The sequence below is a fragment of the Ictidomys tridecemlineatus genome, chromosome 7 (assembly GCF_052094955.1).
Source record: "Ictidomys tridecemlineatus isolate mIctTri1 chromosome 7, mIctTri1.hap1, whole genome shotgun sequence".
Lineage (NCBI taxonomy): Eukaryota > Metazoa > Chordata > Mammalia > Rodentia > Sciuridae > Ictidomys > Ictidomys tridecemlineatus.
This window is the reverse complement of record NC_135483.1, coordinates 98,747,031-98,765,290: the sequence shown is the minus strand read 5'-3', so window position 1 is coordinate 98,765,290 and position 18,260 is coordinate 98,747,031.

Here is an 18,260-nt window from a genome sequence, read left to right as displayed (position 1 = left end):
TAGAGGGCAAATTGTTGGTCCTCACATGGCAGAAGGAACAAGGAAGCCTTTGGGTGTCATTTATAAAGATACTAATCTCACTCTCTGGGATCCTCTCTCCTGACCTTATCACCTCCCAAAGAAGCCAGCTCTTCATTTTAGTGCATTAGGGATTACGTTTCAATGTGTGGATTGACAGACATTCAGACAAATAGCAGCCCAACTTGGGGGAACAAGAAAGAGGTGAGAGATCCAATCCCTACATCAAGGAATCTATAGTTTCATCAAGAGACACACGAATTTAGTTACCATCGAAGGACACAGAACAATGTCCTAGGTGGGGGGTGGGCTGGATAGCCAGGTCCCACTAAGGCAGACTAAATAACCATCAGTGGCAGGCAGGATATCAGTACAAGTTAAGACCAGTCCCCAAAGTGAATTGTTCTTTCAGTGGCTTCCGTCCGACCCGTGCTTCACCCCAACATCCCTCCCCAGACTCAAGTGTCATTTCTATAACTTGAAGCTGCCTGTTGCTACAGTGCAGATACACGCACAAGGGGTCACAGGGGGACTGTCTACAGCCACGAGTATATTTATCAGATCTCTTAGGAAAAGTGAGCTTGTGCAGGAGTAAGAAGCAGGCCATCTGGGGCGGGCCACTACTACTAAGGGCACAAGCTTCCAAACAGACCAAAGACCAGCAAGCATTTCCGATTTGCAGCCCAAATCATTAACCCACTCCCAGACAACTTGGTGGAGTACAGCAATAAAGAGATGCACATAAGAGCTTGTGCACAATTGGAAGGGCTGAAGAACCTCTCTCCATGAAAGCAATCGTGAAACCCCTAGAAGACACAGCTGGGAAGGTCAAGTGCAGATGGGCCAAAACTCTGGCTAATGGACTCATCCTTGCATCCATGCATTTATTCCTTCATTCATGTGTTCATCCTTATGAGCTGCAACCATGTACTATGCATATTGGAGCTAAAATAAATAAATAAATAAAAAAGATGAGTTAATCCAGACACAGTGTTGCACACCTGCAATCCCAGCTACTCAGGAGGCAGAGGCAGGAGGATTGCAAGTTTGAGGCTAGCCTGGGTAACTTAGCAAGATCTTGTCTCAAGATAAAAAAGACCTGGGGCTGGGGTTGTAGCTCAGTGGTAGAGTGCTCGCCTAGCATGCATGAGGCACTGGGTTCAATCCTCATCAGCACCACAAGAAAATAAAATAAAGGTAGCCTGTGTGTGTATGTGTGTAATTTTTTAAAGATAAAAAAGCTCAGTGGTAGAGCATTTATATACCATGTGAAAGGCCCTGAATATATACCCTGGGACAAAAGGGTGGGGAGCAAGGGAGGGAAGGAGGGAGAGAGAGAGAGAAGAAAGGAAGGAAAGAGGGAGGGAGGGAAGGAAGGGAGGGAGGGGGGAGGGAGGGAGAGGGAGATGGATGAAGGAATGCAGTCCTTGCCTCTCCAGCTCCAAAGTCCCTGGGTTGGTGACACTCCTATCTGCTCCTCTGTTGTTCAAGAGAGGTAAGGGACCAGGCATGGTGGTTCATGCCTGTCATCCCAGCGGCTCAGGAGGCTGAGATAGGAGGATGTCGAGTTCAAAGCCAGCCTCAGCAAAAGCAAGGCGCTAAGCAACTCAGGGAGACCCTGTCTCTAAATAAAATACAAAACAGGGCTGGGGATGTGGCTCAGTGGTCAAGTGCTCCTGGTTCAATCCCTGGCACCAAAAAAAAAAGAGTGACAAGAGCCATGAAGGTAGGTTAGAAAAAGAAGAGACTGGGAGGGACACCCTGGGACATTGCTGCAGTCATCCTGGGCAGAGGAGAGGAGGCAGGGCAGTAGCGCAGTGAGGAAGCCGCCATCTCTGGGTTTGAGATCCAGTGGGTGTGTACCAGGCAAGTCCTTCGCTGCCCCCTGGACCAGCCCTTCCAAGAATTGGGTTTTTTAACCAAACTGAAAAAGACAGACTCATCTCACAGGCCACTGAGGATTCCAAGAAATAACAGTCCTCACCAAACACATCATAATGAAAATCATAATAAAAGACATCATTTCAAGTCAACTTAAAAAGAAATCATTGAAGACAGCTGACATCTAATGAAAATGTGATGAAGCCACAAAGCTATCATAAGACACTGGGGGAGGCTACACACTGATTTATTGGGTTGAGCTGGACTGGATTGGTGCTAGGACTGGAACCCAGGGCTCCCCACTTTCCAGGCAGGCTCTCTTCCACCGAGCCACAGCCCTGGTTCCCACACTGATCTTACAACAGCCACTCCTCCGCCAGGTGCTCTGGTGCACACCCCAAATCCTAAGGACTCAGGAGGCTGAGGCAGGAGGGTGGCAAATTCAAAGCCAGTGTTTTCGTCAGCTGTTTCACCACTGTGACTAAAAGACCCAACCAGCACAATTGTAGAGGAGGAAAAGTTTATTTGAGGGCTCAGGGTTTCAGAGGTCTCAATCCATGGACAGCCAGCTCCATTCCTCAGGGCTCAAGGTGAGGCAGGTCATCATGGTGGAAAAGTGTGGCGGAGGGAAGCATCTCACATGGTGATCAGGAGGCAGAGAGAAACTCCATTCACCAGATGCAAATATACACCCAGAGCCACACCCCAATCCCCACCTCCTCCAGGCACACCCTCCCACTTAAGTTAATAAATTAATCCCAATCAGAGGATTAATTCACTGATTAGGTGAAGACTCTCACAACCCAATCATTTCTCCTCTGAACCTTCTTGTATTGTCTCACACATGAGCTTTTGGAGGACACCTCACCTCCAAACCTTAACATGCTGCCCCATGGCCCTCAAAAGCTCACAACCATCTCACAACGCCAAATACATCTTTTTTTCCATTTTCAAGAGTCCCCGTAGTCAACAGTTCTGAGATTGCTCAAAGTTTAAGTCTAAAGTCTTCTCTGAGGCCCAAGGTGATCTCGCATTCAAGCTCCTGTAGAATTAAAAGCAATTTACAAGTATCCAATATATAATGGTACAGAGTAGACATTGCCATTCACCAAATTAGAGACATAGAAAGAAGGGACAGGACCACAGCAGCCAGCCTCAGCCACGTAGCGGGACCCTGTCTCAAAACAAAAATAAAAAGGGCTAGGGATGTGGCTCAGTAGTCAAGTGTCCCTAGGCTTAATCCCCAGTACGCAAAATGAAAACAAAATAAAATTAAAAGGTAACACTCCCTTCCCATTATCAGCTACCAAGTTTCACTTTAATCAGTTACCTAGGGGTGGCCTAGTATGCAAGAGGCCCTGGGTTCTATTCCCGGAATCATCAATTAATAATAATAATAATAATAACAATAAGAACAACAACAACAACGACAATAATACGTAATTTAAAAATAAAGCAGTCACCTCCGTCAGGAGTTACCCAGAAGCTGCAGAGGGGTGGGAGAAGGCCATCTCCTATGGCGCCCAAAGTTCCATGGACTCTATTTATTATCTCCAGAAGAAAAAAGATAAGATGGAAATCACCAGAGGGTTTCATTAGAAGCACCTTCCAATCTGAATCTTCCCCAAACGTGTTCAGATCATGTCCACTCAGCACCTCCTTCATTCCCCCTGATGTGTTTCAACTTGTCTTTTTAAACGTTTGGTGTCAGAGTTTTGTCTTAGGCCTGTGTTACTGGGTAAACCTCCTTTTGCCAGAAGTCAATCAGGAGGAGAGGTAAGTCTCTGCTGCCTTTGAATAAATTAAAAAAGGAGAAAAGACAACTTGGAGGCCCTTCCTGACAAGCCTCATGGTGGAGAGCCCTTGTGGGTCCCCTGGACAGAAAGTCTCCCCCAAATTAACATAGGTGCCAGAGGTTTTCATTTAAACCAACAGGATCAACAGGACATTTGGGGCTGGGGCTGTAGCTCAGTGGTGGAGCGCTTGCCTGGCATGCATGAGGCACTGGGTTCCATCCTCAGCAGCACATAAAAAATAAATAAATAAAGATATTGTGTCCATCTGCCACTAAAAAATAAAAAATTGAAAAAAATAAACAAACAGGACCAGTTATAAGACAAAATGGAAGAGAAGGCTTTAATTATTATTTTTTTTTAAAGAGAGAGTGAGAGAGGAGAGAGAGAAAGAGAGAATTTTTAATATTTATTTATTTATTTTTTAGTTCTCGGCGGACACAACATCTTTGTTGGTATGTGGTGCTGAGGATCGAACCCGGGCCGCACGCATGCCAGGCGAGCGCGCTACCGCTTGAGCCACATCCCCAGCCCAGAGAAGGCTTTAATTATAAGAGCAAGAAGATGAGACTCGCTCTGAGAGTGTGTCTTAGTGGTAAGACGAGTGCTCAGCACCTACAAAGCTCTGGGTTCAATCTCCCCCCACCAAATTTTTAAATTTAAAATAAAAGTATAAAATATCCAGGCTTAAATGTTCAAAGAAATGTCCAAAACCCATTATAAGAAAACCCATAAGACACTACTGAAACCCGAAAATAGGCCTGAACAACTGGAAAGATAGATAGTGGGATTAGAACGTCATAAGGGAGTGTGTTCTCCCTAGGTTAAGGGATCAGTGATTGCAATCCAAATACAAATACTCTTTTCTGAGAGGGGAGGAGTATGCAGATGAGTTAACAGTTAGAAAGAGTTCATTTGGATGAAGAATGATTTAAGCAATAGCCAGGAAAAACCCCAAAAGAGAAGTAACTCGAGGGAGAGAAGAGAGAGACACATGGGCCCTTATAATACATAGTAATGCTCACAGATTTAAAAGAAAAAGAAAACCAGGTATTGATGAGTGAATGAAAAGACTAATGGAGTAGAATACAAAATTCATAAGTAGAACTAATTATATATGAGAATTTTAATAAAGGTATCATCTTAAATGAATGAGTGAAAGATGTTTGTTTGTTGGTGGGGGTTGTTGATTTTAGGTACTGGGAATTGAACCCAGGGGTGCTTTACCACTGAGCTATATCCCCAGCCCGTTTTATTTTGAGACAGAGACTCACTAAGTTGCTTAGGGCCTTGCTAAGTCGTTGAGGCTGGCGCTGAACTTGCAATCCTCCTGCCTCAGCCTTCTGAGCCACTAGGATCACAAGTGTATGCCATTGCACCCAGCCTAAAATGTAATTTTTAATAAGTTATGTTGGGATAACTAGAAAATCACATGGAAGAGAAAACTTAAATCCATTCATAAGGCATATTGTATCACATTTTATACCAGCAAGAATAAAACTTAGATCTCATTGCACACCTGCATAAATTCCAAATGGATTCATTAATTAGATATAAAAAATTCACCTGTGCAAAAACTAGAAGGAAGGGGGAGAAAGTGGCATTATTGTCTGGGAATAGGAAATACTTTTGTAGCTAAGATTCAAAATAGAGAAATAAAAAGAAGAAAAAAAACCATGGCGTTAGATTTCATTTTTTAAAAAATTTAGCCAGGTACAATGGCACACACCTGAAATCCCAGCAAGTCATAATATCAAAACACTAGAAACAAAAACATAACAAAAGTTAACAACCCAATCAACTTCCTGAAAGGACAGATAGAATCAATTATAGCAGATCTTCATGTGGAGTATCATGCAACTCTAGAAGAAATGAGGCACTCCTCCTGCCTCAACCTCTTAATTTGTGGGAAGATACTGGAGATTGAATCCACAGGCACTCTACCACTGAGTTACATATGCACCCCTTTTTATTTTTTACTTTGAGACATGGCCTTGCTAAGTTGCTGAGGCTAGCCTCAAACTTGTGATCTTTCTGCCTCAACCTCCTGAGTCTAAGGAAATATCTTTGTGGGCATTGCTAAGTGAAAGAGGCAAGGTGGAGGCAAGGTGTGTAGTATATTACTGTTTCTGTTCAAATGAATCATGCACCTAAGCACATCATTTTTCAAACAATAATCCCTAAGGTAAAGTGAAACAAATGAATATAAGTATGTGTCTAATTAGTAAATACAAAGAGACAGAATATTCCACAGGACTCTAAAACAATAATATGACAACATCTCCCCAAGGTACATGCCTTCAGGACAAAACAAGCTGGCAAGTCGGGCTTGGTGGCCCACACCTGAAACCCCAGTGACTTGGGAGGCTGAGGCAGGAGGATAGAAAAGCTCAAAGCCAGCCTCAGCAACTTTTAGCAAGAACCTGTCTCAAAATTTTTAAAAGGTGGGGCTGGGGATGTGGCTCAAGTGGTAGTGTGCTCACCTGGCATGCGTGAGGCACTGGGTTCCATCCTCAGTACCACCTGAAAATAAAAGATATTGTGTCCACCCAAAACTAAAAAAATAAATGAAAATTAAAAAAAAATTTAAAAGGCGGGGTGTTGCTCAGTGGTTAGACTCCCCTGAGTTCAATTCCTAGTTCCCCAAAGAAAGAACTAGTGGTCGGAGGAAGCCAAATTGTTTTCAGAATTACATTGTGGATAAGATTGTTGGTATTATTGAGATACTGAATGTATAGTATGAAATAATGCAAATGAGTCGTTATGAAATCTAGAATTTTTCAGCATGGAAGAAAAGAAATACAGATGTAAAGTTTATAAAGTTAAAAAAAAATCTATGGTTCTGAATTTGAGTTACAAACTTCATTACAAACTCATATATATTTTATTTTATTTTAAAATCATGTTTCTTAGTTGTGTTCATTGAAAAATCCCCCAAACAGTGTTTGATCCAATACAATGAGCACCCTGAATACCTAGAATTTGGCTTCTAAATACCATTTCATCCTATAAAAAGAACCAGAGATTCTTGGAGCCTGGTTGATTCCAGGTCTCAGGATGAATATGTTCAATATTCTGGTCTATGTTTCCCTCAAATTTATATGTTCCAATCCTAACCCCCAATGTGACAGTGTTTGGAGAAGGAGACTTATGGAGGTGATTAGGTATGTTGTTCAGCATGACCTTGAATTTGAATCCTCCTATGGTATATCGGAGGACTCAGGACCAATTCAAGAGGCTCTGCTGGCCAACCATGGGGCATATGAGTTTCAATAATAGAATGTCAGTGGATTAAAGCTCAGCAAGCCAGGCACAGAGGTACACGCCTGTTATCACAGCTCTTAAGGAGACTGAAGTAGACGGTTCACAAGTTCAATATCAGCCTTGGCAATTTATTGAGACCCTGTCTCAAAACAAAATTTTTAAAATTCTGGGGCTGTAGTACTCAACCTAGCATGTGCAAGGCCCTCTCCTAAATCCCTAGTATTGAAAAAAAAAAAAAAACTACATTTTGAAACATCACATGCTACTCTATTATAATGAAAAATATTATGCTTTTATGTAACAGTCAAAAAATAAAATGGAGCTGGGCGCAGTGGTACATGGGTGTAATCCTAGTGGCTCAGGAGGATCTTGAGTCCAAAGCCAGCCTCAGCAAATGGCAAGGTACAAAGCAACTTAGTGAGACCCCGTCTCTAAATAAAATTGAAAACAGGGCTGGGGATATGGCTCAGTGGTCGGGTGCCCCTGAGTTCAATACCCGGTACCCCAGAAATAAATAAATAAATAAATAAATAAATAAATAAATAAATAAAAGAGGCTGGAAGTATAGCTCAGAGGTAGAGTGCTTGCTTAGCATGTTCAAGACCCCAAGTTCAATCCCTGGTACCACAGATAATAATAATTGATGTAAAAATCATATTAAAATGTTTATGTCCATGTGTGTATAAAGACACTTGGAAAAAACCCACAATAGCCACCAGCAGTACAGGGTTATTGAGCACTTCAAACATGGCCAGTCCAAATAAGGACCTGCATTTAAGATTTATTTAATATAAAATGTCAAGCCTGATGTTCAATTCAGTTATTGAAAAACTTTTTAAGTGTGTTTGGAACAACTCAGGTAGGTGAATCTACGTTTTCCACTGTAAATTTTGTAAAATCTAAGTCCAGTCCAGTACTTCTTTCTGTTTTGTTTTGTTTCACTGTGTTTTGGTCTTTGCTGGTCTAGGCTGGGCTTTGAAATCCTGGGCTCCAATGATCCTCCCACCTCATCCTCCTGAGTAACTGGGACCGCAAGCATGGGGCCACCACACCGAGTGGGGCCAAGTATTTCTGATGAACACGTAACATCTGAATTGAGTGTAAAATACACACTGGATTTCAAAGACCGAATAAGAATTTTTAAAAAAGCAAAATATCTCATTAATTATTTTTATGCTAACTACATCTTAGAATGACAATATTTGAAAATAAGAATCGAATAAAATATATTATTAAAATTAATCTCACCCATTTTTCATTTTTTAACAGACCAATTAGAAAAATCTTAGTTGCACTGTGGCTGGCATCGGATTTCTATTAAATAATGTCCCCGAGGAGGCACTCATTATTTTAACCAGTGAAAAATAAAGGGGAAAGAAGAGCGAGCATCAGGGGCTGGGTAAGAGAACACAAGCATTTGTCCTATACTGTCTTTATCTCAGAGCGACCAAATGGTTGATGAAGATAAGTTTCTCCTTTTAGAGGGTCTAGGAGCCAGTCGGTGGTATGTGCCTATGATCCTGGCTACTCTGGAAGCTGAAGTAGGAGGACCACAAGTTCCTACATGCCAGGAGGGAACCCAGGGCCAAACTGGTGCTAAGTGAGTCACCCCCGCCCCCCCAGCCTGGGGCTATTTTTGAGTCTTGATCTGTTAGAGATAGACACTGAACTATTCTTGGGATTGACTTCCAAATGATAGAGGATCCAGGGAGTGGGAGGCAACAGAGATGAAATAAGATCAGCCGTGAGTTGATAACTGTTAATCCTGTTGGGTTCATGGGGTGTATGACACTTCTCCCTGGGCCTGAAGTGTTTGGAAATTTTAATCGTGATTTTTGTTTGTTTATTTGTTTTAAATCAGGGCTGGGGATGTAGCTCAGTGGTAAAAATGCTTGCCCACTAGGTGTGAAACCCTGGGTGCAATCTCCAGTGTCACAAAAAAATAAATAAATAAAAAGTAAATTCTGAAAAACAAAATAAGGAATGAAAGCTGGGAGGGAGTGTGGCTCAGTGGTAGAGTGCTTGTCTCACATGTGAGGCACTGGGTTCGATTCTCAGTACCACACATAAATTTATAAATAAAATAAAGGTCCATCAACAATTTAAAAAAAATGTTTAAAAATAAAAGTGGGCCAAATGTGATGGTGTGTGCCCGGAATCCCAGCTAGCTAGGAGGCTGAGGCAGGAGGATTGCAGGTTTGAGGCCAGCAGGGGCAATTTAAGGAGGAAGACCTGTCACTAAATAAGATTAAAAGGGCTAGGGGTGTAGCTCAGTGATAGAATCAAGAGGCCCTGCCAAAATTCAATCCCTAGCACTGTCAGACAGACAGACAGACAGACAGACAGACAGACACACACACACACACACACACACACACACACACATGAACACACAACTGCTGTTCTGTGGTATAGACACAGAATCACCCCTCTTGATTCTGGTGACCTACACTTCCACTTGAGGGAATCTACTTCAAACTCCTCAGATGGCATTCAGGTCGCTTCTGGATGGAAATCAAGCTCTCTTTTTCAGCACACAGTGGCTCTCCTGCCTCTCTCCTTTGAACATGTGCTACCTCTTCCTGGAAGGCCCTTTGCCCTCTCCTGCGGGAGAGCTCCTATGCATCCTTCAAAACCCTGCTCGACTCCCCTAGACATAATGTCTCATCACAGAATTTGTAGCAGTTCAGGTCCTGGGTTGGAGATGTCCAGGGGTCTGTGCCCTCCCACCGACTCTGCTGCCCGCCTTTGGCTTTCTGAAAGCAAGATCCTACGAGAACTCAGCTCAGGTACCAGCTTGGAAGACAACTGCTGACCACGCTGAAGGGTCTTCAGACATGCTTAGTGAATAAACAGGGCTGTGACTCTCCCAGCCCCTCAGTCCTGACTGCGTCCTCCCCCCAGCTTTCTACTTCCTGTGGCCGTTCCACCTTACCCCATTGTCACCTAGAAAACTTCTCCATCTCCCAGCTTGGCTATGCAGAGTCTACTGGGCCATGGTTTGAGAGCCAAAGATGGGGAACAGAGCCTTTTATAGAATGTTAAAGGAGACAAGAGAATAAGGAAGGGTCGGAGGTCCAGCACTTCCAAGGGCAGGAGCTTTGTCCAACTCGTTGTTGTATCTTCATTTCCTGGATGGACCTGTGAGTGGCCCGAATGGGTGTTAAGCAGACAAGGGAGGAAAGAGCAATCTCCCACTTACCATGCCTCATCGTCTTCTAGAATGCTGATGATCGCCACCCTGGGAAACCATGAACAAATGGGCCATTGTAGACTGTTTATGCCCCTCCAAAAATTTATATGTTGAAACCTGATCTCCAAAGCCACAGCATTAACAAGAGGTCCCTGCTATAGTTTAGGTAAGTGTGCCCCAAAGGCTCATGTGTTGAGACTTGGTCCCCAGCCTGTACTATTGGGAGGTGGTGGAACCTTTAAGAGGTGGGGCCTAGTGGGAGGAGGTTAAGTCATTGGGGGTGGGTCCTTGAAGGGGATATTAGGATCTGCCCCTCCTCTCCCTCTCTTTGCTTCCCAGCCACCATGAGGTGAGCAGCCTCCCCTGCCATGTGCTCCCATGAGGATGTCCTACCTTGTCAAAGGCCCAGACACTATGGGGCCAAGTGACCATAGAGTGAATCTCCAAAACCATGATCCCAAAAAACCATTCCAGCTTAAAAGTTGACTATTTAGGTATTTTTGTCACAGCAGTGGAAAGCTAACTCATACAGTTTCCTAGATAGGAGGGCCAACCCCTAGAGAATGGAATTTGTCCCCATTTAAGAGACCTGAAGGCAGGACATGGTAGCACATGCCTACAATCCTAGTGGCTCAGGAGACTGAGGCAAGAGGATCTCAAGTTTAGAGCCTACCTCTGTAGCAAGGCCCTAAGCAATTCAATAAGACCCTGTCTCAATAAAAAGGGCTGGAGATATGGCTCCGTGGTTAAGCACCCTTGGGTTCATAAAGACAACAAAGAGACCAGAGGGAGCTCATTGGCCCTTTCTGCTATGCAAGGGCACATAAAAGACACCATCTATGAGGCACAGGTCCTTATCAGATACCAGATCTGCTGGCACCTCCATCTTGAGCTTTCCAGCCTCCAGAACTGTGAGAAATCAATTGGTTGTTTTGAAATTGCCCAATTTAAGGTGCTTTGTTAGAGCAGCCTGGACCAGCCAAGACAATGGGTAAGAGCAAAATTGACCTTAAGGTGGCCAGGGAAGTAGTCACAGAATCAAGCCAGGTCCAGTGACATCAGGTCCCCATTCCAGAATGATTATTTCCCAGATTGTATCCCAAAGTACCCTGAGAAGCCGCAGGAGTGGATGTGGAATTGGACCCCACCTCTCCAGGAGGTGCAAAGCCTGGAGAGGGGCCAGGAAAATGGAACACACATCTAGGGCAATGCTGGCTGTTTCTGTGAATGAGGGAAAGACGGATTCTGAGGAGGAAACGAGCCAATGGATTTCCAGTAACTCCTGGTGCCAGTGGGGGTTGGCGGGATGGCAATGGCGGGAAGCATCTCCCTGGCAGAGAGCAGGAGCCCGACAGCCGTCTGGTGGCCCGGGGCTAGAGATGGTTCTAGGGTAGTGATGGATTTGGGTGTGGAGTGCTGTGCTCCAGAGGCAGGAGGGGCACCTCACAGTTCTGCTCAGCTGAAGTTTTGTTAGTGTCCGATACAGGCAGAGCAAGGCTGCCAGAGGTGTCTAGAGATGACATAAAGCTGGAATCTGACACTCGGGATGCAGAGCCAATTTGAAAAAGATAAGGGACTCATCAGCCTGGATGAGTGAGAAGAAACTGGCTAAATGCAATCCAAAATGCTGAAGATTCTGAGTTTCTCAAAACCCACTCCATAAGGAAAAAAATTGGAGATAGAGCTAAAGAGGGGTGTGTGCATGCGTGTGGGCATGCGCATGTAGGGGTGGGGGGAGAGAGAAGGAAACAAGGAGGAGGAAGAGAAAGAGATGAAGGAAAATTGAAGGGTGGTCAACTCAGCCCAGACTCTTAGGCACTATCACAACAGCTAACAGGCTGACAGGTGTGGTGGTATCTGCCTATGATCCCAACCATTCAAGAGGCTGAGGCAGGAAGGTTGCAAGTTCAAGGTCAGCCCCAGTAACTTAGAGAAGCCCTCAGCAACTTTAGAGAGACCAAGTCTCAAAATAAAAAAATAAAATTGTTGGGATGTAGCTCAGTAGTAAGTCACCCCTGGGTTCAATCCCAGTACACAAAAACAAAACAGAACAAAAAATGAACGGACTGTAGTCCAGAGCAGTGTCCCCAAATTCCTGCTGTTATGGGTTGCCTTCATGGTGTTTGTCATGACTATAAGACCCCCTGTGCCCTTGGTGACTTTCAGGTCCCTTCAGTCCCCTCATACAGGAAACCCTAAGTAAGACCAGCATGAAGCTACTTTGGTTGGTCTGTTTTCCCCCTGACGTCACATCCCCTGCCATCAAGGAAAGAGGCTCCTGACCTTGACCGTGGTCAACAGTGGGAGAAACTGGTCACTGGCCTAGGAGTCTCATGGAACGGACAGGCTGTCTCTCAGCGTTGGATGGACTCTTGTGCTGTCCCCAGTGCAGACCTTCAGGGCACAGAAGAACCAGAGGTGAGAGGGACACCGTTCCTTGCTGGAGATGCAGCTCAGTGGTGGGAAGGGAGAGGGTGCTTGGCCACCGCCCAGTGACCTTGTGGCTGGGTGTCACTTTGGTCACAAAATCTCACCACGCCATCCCTCAAACCTGAAGCTCTTCACCAGGGAAGCTGGGGAGTGGGACCCGCCTTGCACAGAGGGTTAAAACAGGCCACTATTCCCCCCTGCCCTTGTCCTTTTCCCCTGGGTACATCTGGGCTCCATGCTCCACCTTCCTCCTCTGGGTGCCTCAGATAGAAGGATGGCATGGCACTGAGGGGACAGCACTGAGTCAGGGTCACCTGTTGCTAGATCACCATATGCTCAGACAAGTCCCCATTCAGGGGCCTTTGTTTCCCAACTGCACCATCACAAGTGGATTGGGCTGATCCACAGGTTGCTGGATACCCACAGCCTGAACTGGCCCACAGATGGGCTTTGCTTGGCCTGGACAATACTATACAATGGCTTTCTATTTTAATCTCTTGACAGCATTTTAAACATAGCTGTATACAGAGAGATGTCTGTATTCATCTTAAAATCTCAGAAGCTCCGGCAGCCCCAGCTGGCCCCTGTCAAAGGGACTAGACTGCCCACTCAGCGCAGTCACTCAGCCGGTGCCTGTCTGGCACTCTCCTGGCCTGAGCACCTCCCTGAACCAACCGAATGCACTCAGAGCTGTGCACCCCGTGCACACAGTGGGTCCTCCAAAAGCTTGGAGGGATCTCTTCTGGCCAAAAAGACTTGAACCAAATCTGGACTGCACTTCTTTGGCATTCTCATTTCCAAAATGACCAGGGTAACTGAGATGCCCACAGTGATTGGAAGAGTTTATGGCAAATTCCAAGACGTCAGAGAGCTCTGCTCATGTCTAGGGAGGAAATTTTCCTTTTTTTTTTTTTTTTTCCAATAAATACTACTTCCTTTGGATGAAGTCAGCAAGAGGCCAGTCCCTACCAAGCCCCTTCTCTCCTGTGGCAGGGGCTGAAGTGAGATCTCAGCCGTCTAGTCGTTCTGCGCCTGCACACTCTCCAGTGTGTCTTCTCACTGGTTCTAGAAAACACAGCCATGTCTGCATGACTGGGCGCCCTGGGTGGACCCTGCCCTGAGAGGACACCCTACCCATCAGGAGCCCTTTTCACCAGACTCTTTGTACCTCGGCCCATGGCAGTACTCCCGAGGACCTGTGGCCCTATTGACTCTTGTCATCAAGTTTCCCAAGCTGCCCCCATGATGTGCCTTCCTGGTCTCACACCACCACATCTCAGTGTCACCAGGTGGGGGCTTTCTGGGGTCTTGGGCAAGGTGGAGTGTGTCCTCTGTCCTCCCTATGCCCAAACTGTCAGGCTGGCAAGGGTGTTCCGTGTGGACACGAGAGCCAGTTAGCCCAGCAGGCAATGAGCGTACAGCGTGTAGCTGGGAGCCCAGAGGTTCACACCGGAGCCCCGTGGCCCAGAGAGGAGGGCCCTAGAACCCCTACAACAGCCTGTGGGTGGGATTACTCCATGATTCATCACTCAGACAGGATACAGAGAAGGAGGTCAGGACAACAGGCACGAGGAAACAAGACCTGCCCCAAAATACTGGAGGTGGGGAGCCACCCTACAAGTCAGTAACAAGAACTAACTTTCTTTCTTTCTTTCTTTCTTTCTTTCTTTCTTTCTTTCTTTCTTTCTTTCTTTCTTTCTTTCTTTCTTTCTTTCTCTCTTTCTTAGAGAGAGAGAGAGAGAGAGAGAGAGAGAGAGAGAGAGAACTTTTTTAATTTTTTTTTTTTTAGTTTTCGGCAGACACAACATCTTTATCTTTATGTGGTGCTGAGGATCAAACCCAGCACCCCGCACATGCCAGGCAAGCGCGCTACCGCTTGAGCCATATCCCCAGCCCCAGTAACAAGAACTTTAAAAGAGGCTCATGCCAGGCTCAGGGGTGCACTCCTATAATCCCAAACACTCAAGAGAAAAGAGGATCGAAAGTTCAAGTCCTGCTTGAGCAACTTAGCGAAATCCTATCTCAAAAAATAAAAAGGGCTAGGGGATGTCGCTCAGTAGTAGAGTGCCCCTGGATTCAATCTCCGGTATCCAAAAAGAAAAAGAAGAAAAAAAAGAGGTTGATACTTATATCTAACAATTCTTCCTCTAAGAAATGCATCTTAAACCTGGGGAATGCTTTAAGCAAAAGATGTCCATCAAAAATGTCATTTATGGGGCTGAAGTTGTGGCTCAGTGGTAGAGCGCTTGCCTGGCAGGTGTGAGGCCCTGGGTTCAATCCTCAGCACCACATATAAATAAATAAATAAAATAAAAGATCCACTGACAATTAAAAATATATATATTTTTAAATGTCATTTATAGTAACAACCTAAAGTTCCCACAAGAGAGGAATAGTTTAGTAGCTACAGTGTATCCATCTGCATGGTGAAATAGTAGGTAGCCATTTCAAAGATATGTAGAAAGAGTTAATTCCGGTGTAGCAAAGGTTATATAATATATAATATTATGTGTGGGGGGGGAAGAGTACAAACTTTCATTTCTCTGGTCTGGAAAAAGTAAACCTGGGGATGTAGCTCAGTGGTAGAATATGTGCTTAGCATCCTCAAGATCCTGAGTTTTAGTCCCAGGATTTTGGGGGGGTAGTTACCAGATATTGAACTCAGGGGCACTCCCCCACTGAGCCATATCCTCAGCCCCCAGCCTTTTTTTTTTCTTTTAATTTAAAGACAGGGTCTCACTGAGTTGCTTAGCATCTTGCTTTTGCTGAGGTTGGCTTTGAACTCACCATCCTCCTGCCTCAGCCTCCCCAGCCTGGGTTTACAGGCAGGTGTGCCACTGGGCCCAGCAATCCCCAGGATTAAAGGAAAGAAAAAAAAAAAAGTCAACCAGTACATAGAAGAAAAACTTCTAAGGCAGCTCAGCAACATGGTTGTTTTGGAGGCTAAAATTATTTTCTTGCAATTTTTTTTCTTTTTGTGTTTTCCAAACTTTCTTTAATTTTCATGTGCTTCTTTCATGGCGGAGGGGAAAAATTCATTTGCTGAACTGCATTAAGTACCCTGGAGAAAGGCAGGAAGCCTCACATGGGCAAAGCCTGGATGGGGACAGAGGGGCCCCTGTCCTTGATGAGCTATGCCAACCCAGGGCAGCTGCAGGGGGAAGATCACTGAGGCTGGCAGTGAATAGGATGGTATGGGAGGCAGAGTAATACCCCCAAAGATGTCTACACTGCAATCCCTGAACCTGTGGTTCATTTACTCTGATGTAGGGCTGTGAATGCAACTTGCCTAGCATGTGAGAGGTCCTGGGTCCCATCCCTAGCACCATCATATCAGTTCATTGGTATTTGGTCTGCATCTCCTATCCCTGTCCCCATTTCCTCACACACAACTCCTGAAACCATTGGAATCTTCAAGAGGAAAAGCATGTTTTTGTGTGCTCATGAGCTGTCTGATGGCTGGCTGCCCCCTGGGTGGCTTCAGAGTAGAGGCTGGTCACCCAACAGCCCAGGGCAGGATTAGAGGGTGGGAACTGTCAGCTCCACCCCCAGCCTCTGAATGTCCACTGAATCTCCAATGGCCCGTGATGTAATCATCATGCCTACGTCATAAAGAAGCCTCCATGAAACCTCCCAAGGACAGGGTTCAGATGAGCCTCTGGAGGCTCACAGAGGAGTCACACCCAGAGTGGGTTCCACACCCCTATGCAGCATTTCATCGGTATCCTTTGCAATGTTTTTTATAATAAGCCAGTTTCCCTGAGCTTTGTGAGCCGCTGTAGCTTAAAAATGAATCAATTAATTAATTCTTTTTTTGTTTCCTTTCTGTTTTTACACTGCTGGAGATGGAACCCAGGGCCTTCTGCACACTAGGCAAACTACACCCCAACCCTCCTAGCAAATTAACTGAACACCAGGAGAGTCCCGTGGGAATCCGAGTTAATATCAGATTAGAGAAGAACTTCCCAGCATTTCCTGGAAGAGGCCCAGGCTTGCAACTGGCATCTGAAAGAAGGAACAACTTTAGGGACTGAGCCTTCGACCTATGACATCTAGTGCTGTCTCCAGGTAGCTAGGGTTAGAACTGAATTGGAAGCGAGGGCACCCAGCTGGGGTCTGCTGCTGAGTGACCCCACCTCTGGTCATGGAAATCTTCCTATTGATTTTAGACGTTGTAGGAAAAACAGAAAATGTTTTTCTACAGCTATCTTCCATGGGAAAAGGCACTTTGCAGGTAAGATTATGCTAAGGGCCGCAAGATGGAGAGAGAAAGCATCCTGGGTATCTGGGTGGGTCCTGCTTCTTAGACACATCAGTTCTTTAAAGTGCAAGAGGATTTATTGAACATTTATTGAACGCTTATTTATAAAATGCCAAACACTGGCATATTAAGTGCTCGATAGAAATATTCTGATTTTACCATCCCAGTCCTCTAAGGTAACAAATATTTCCTGTCTCTAATTGACCAGATGGGGAAACTGAGCCTGGGATTTTCTGATCCACTCTTGGATCAACAAGAATAGATCAGAAAATGCAGCTGGGGACTCCTACAGCCAGCACTGTCTTTGAAGATGAAGAAAGGGGCCATGGGTCAAGGAGTGCAGCAGCTTCTAGAAGCTGGAACTGCTTTCCTCAGCAAGAACCAAGCACCTGGGTCCCATGAACAAAAGGAACCCAACTCTGCCCACAACCCAAATCTACAGCTAATGGGTTCTGCTGGGGAGCCTCCAGGACAGGACACAACTTGACATGCTTGCCTTTGTCTAGGGAGATCTGTGCTGGGCTTCTAATACACAGAACAATGAGATTACAAATATCTGTCATTTTCAAGCCTCTAAAACTATGGTTCCTTTTAATAGCTGTTGAAAACAAACAGAGACGTGGATGGAACACTGGCTAGGAGTCAGGACCTGGGGTCCAGGCCTGGCTGGTGTCTGTGGGTCCTTGGCAAATCCTTGGATCTTGGGCTCCCTCTTCTACGTGGGGCAGGGTGACCTCTTTGCCCTTCCACATCTGACCCTCTGTTTTGCATGTGCACTTTATTGGTTCTGAAATTTGGAGAGGTAGAGGGTTTTTCCTTGCAGCAAACACAGGATCCCTGGAGTGTGGATGGGGGAAGAGCACACTCACCGTTGAGTGTCTGCCTGGGCATTGTGTGCTCCAAGGGAAGGTCAGCATTTGCTTCCCGGATTGTGGCTCCCAGAGTGCCCTGCAGTTTGTCAGCAGCCCTGGGCACGTCATTGGGGAGAGGGGACTATGAGCTTGGGGCAGGCCGGTCTACACAGGGCAGAGTGTTCCTGAAAGATCTACTGGGGCTTAGGGGCGCCATCTTGCTGCCCATCCTCCCAGGCCCTGAGCTGGGGCACTGAGGCAGATATTGGGTCTAACATGAGTCAGGAGAGGCAAGGGGGCTCTGTGCAGGCACCTCTGGGGCCTCTGCGGCCAGGAAGCTGTGGCTTGCGCCTCTCTGCAGCCTCCTACACTGTGCTTTGATCCAGCACAGACAGGCCTCGGGGTGCTCCCTGCCTGTTCCTGTCTCTGGGCCCCAGCCAAGGTGGAATGTGGGAGGCCTGCCTGGTCGGGGCTCCCCACCTAGCCTGAGCAGGGGTGGCCCCTGCGGGCACTCGGGCTCCGCAGAGTAACACACCCCCCAAATCCCAGGCTCAGTTTCCCCATCTGGT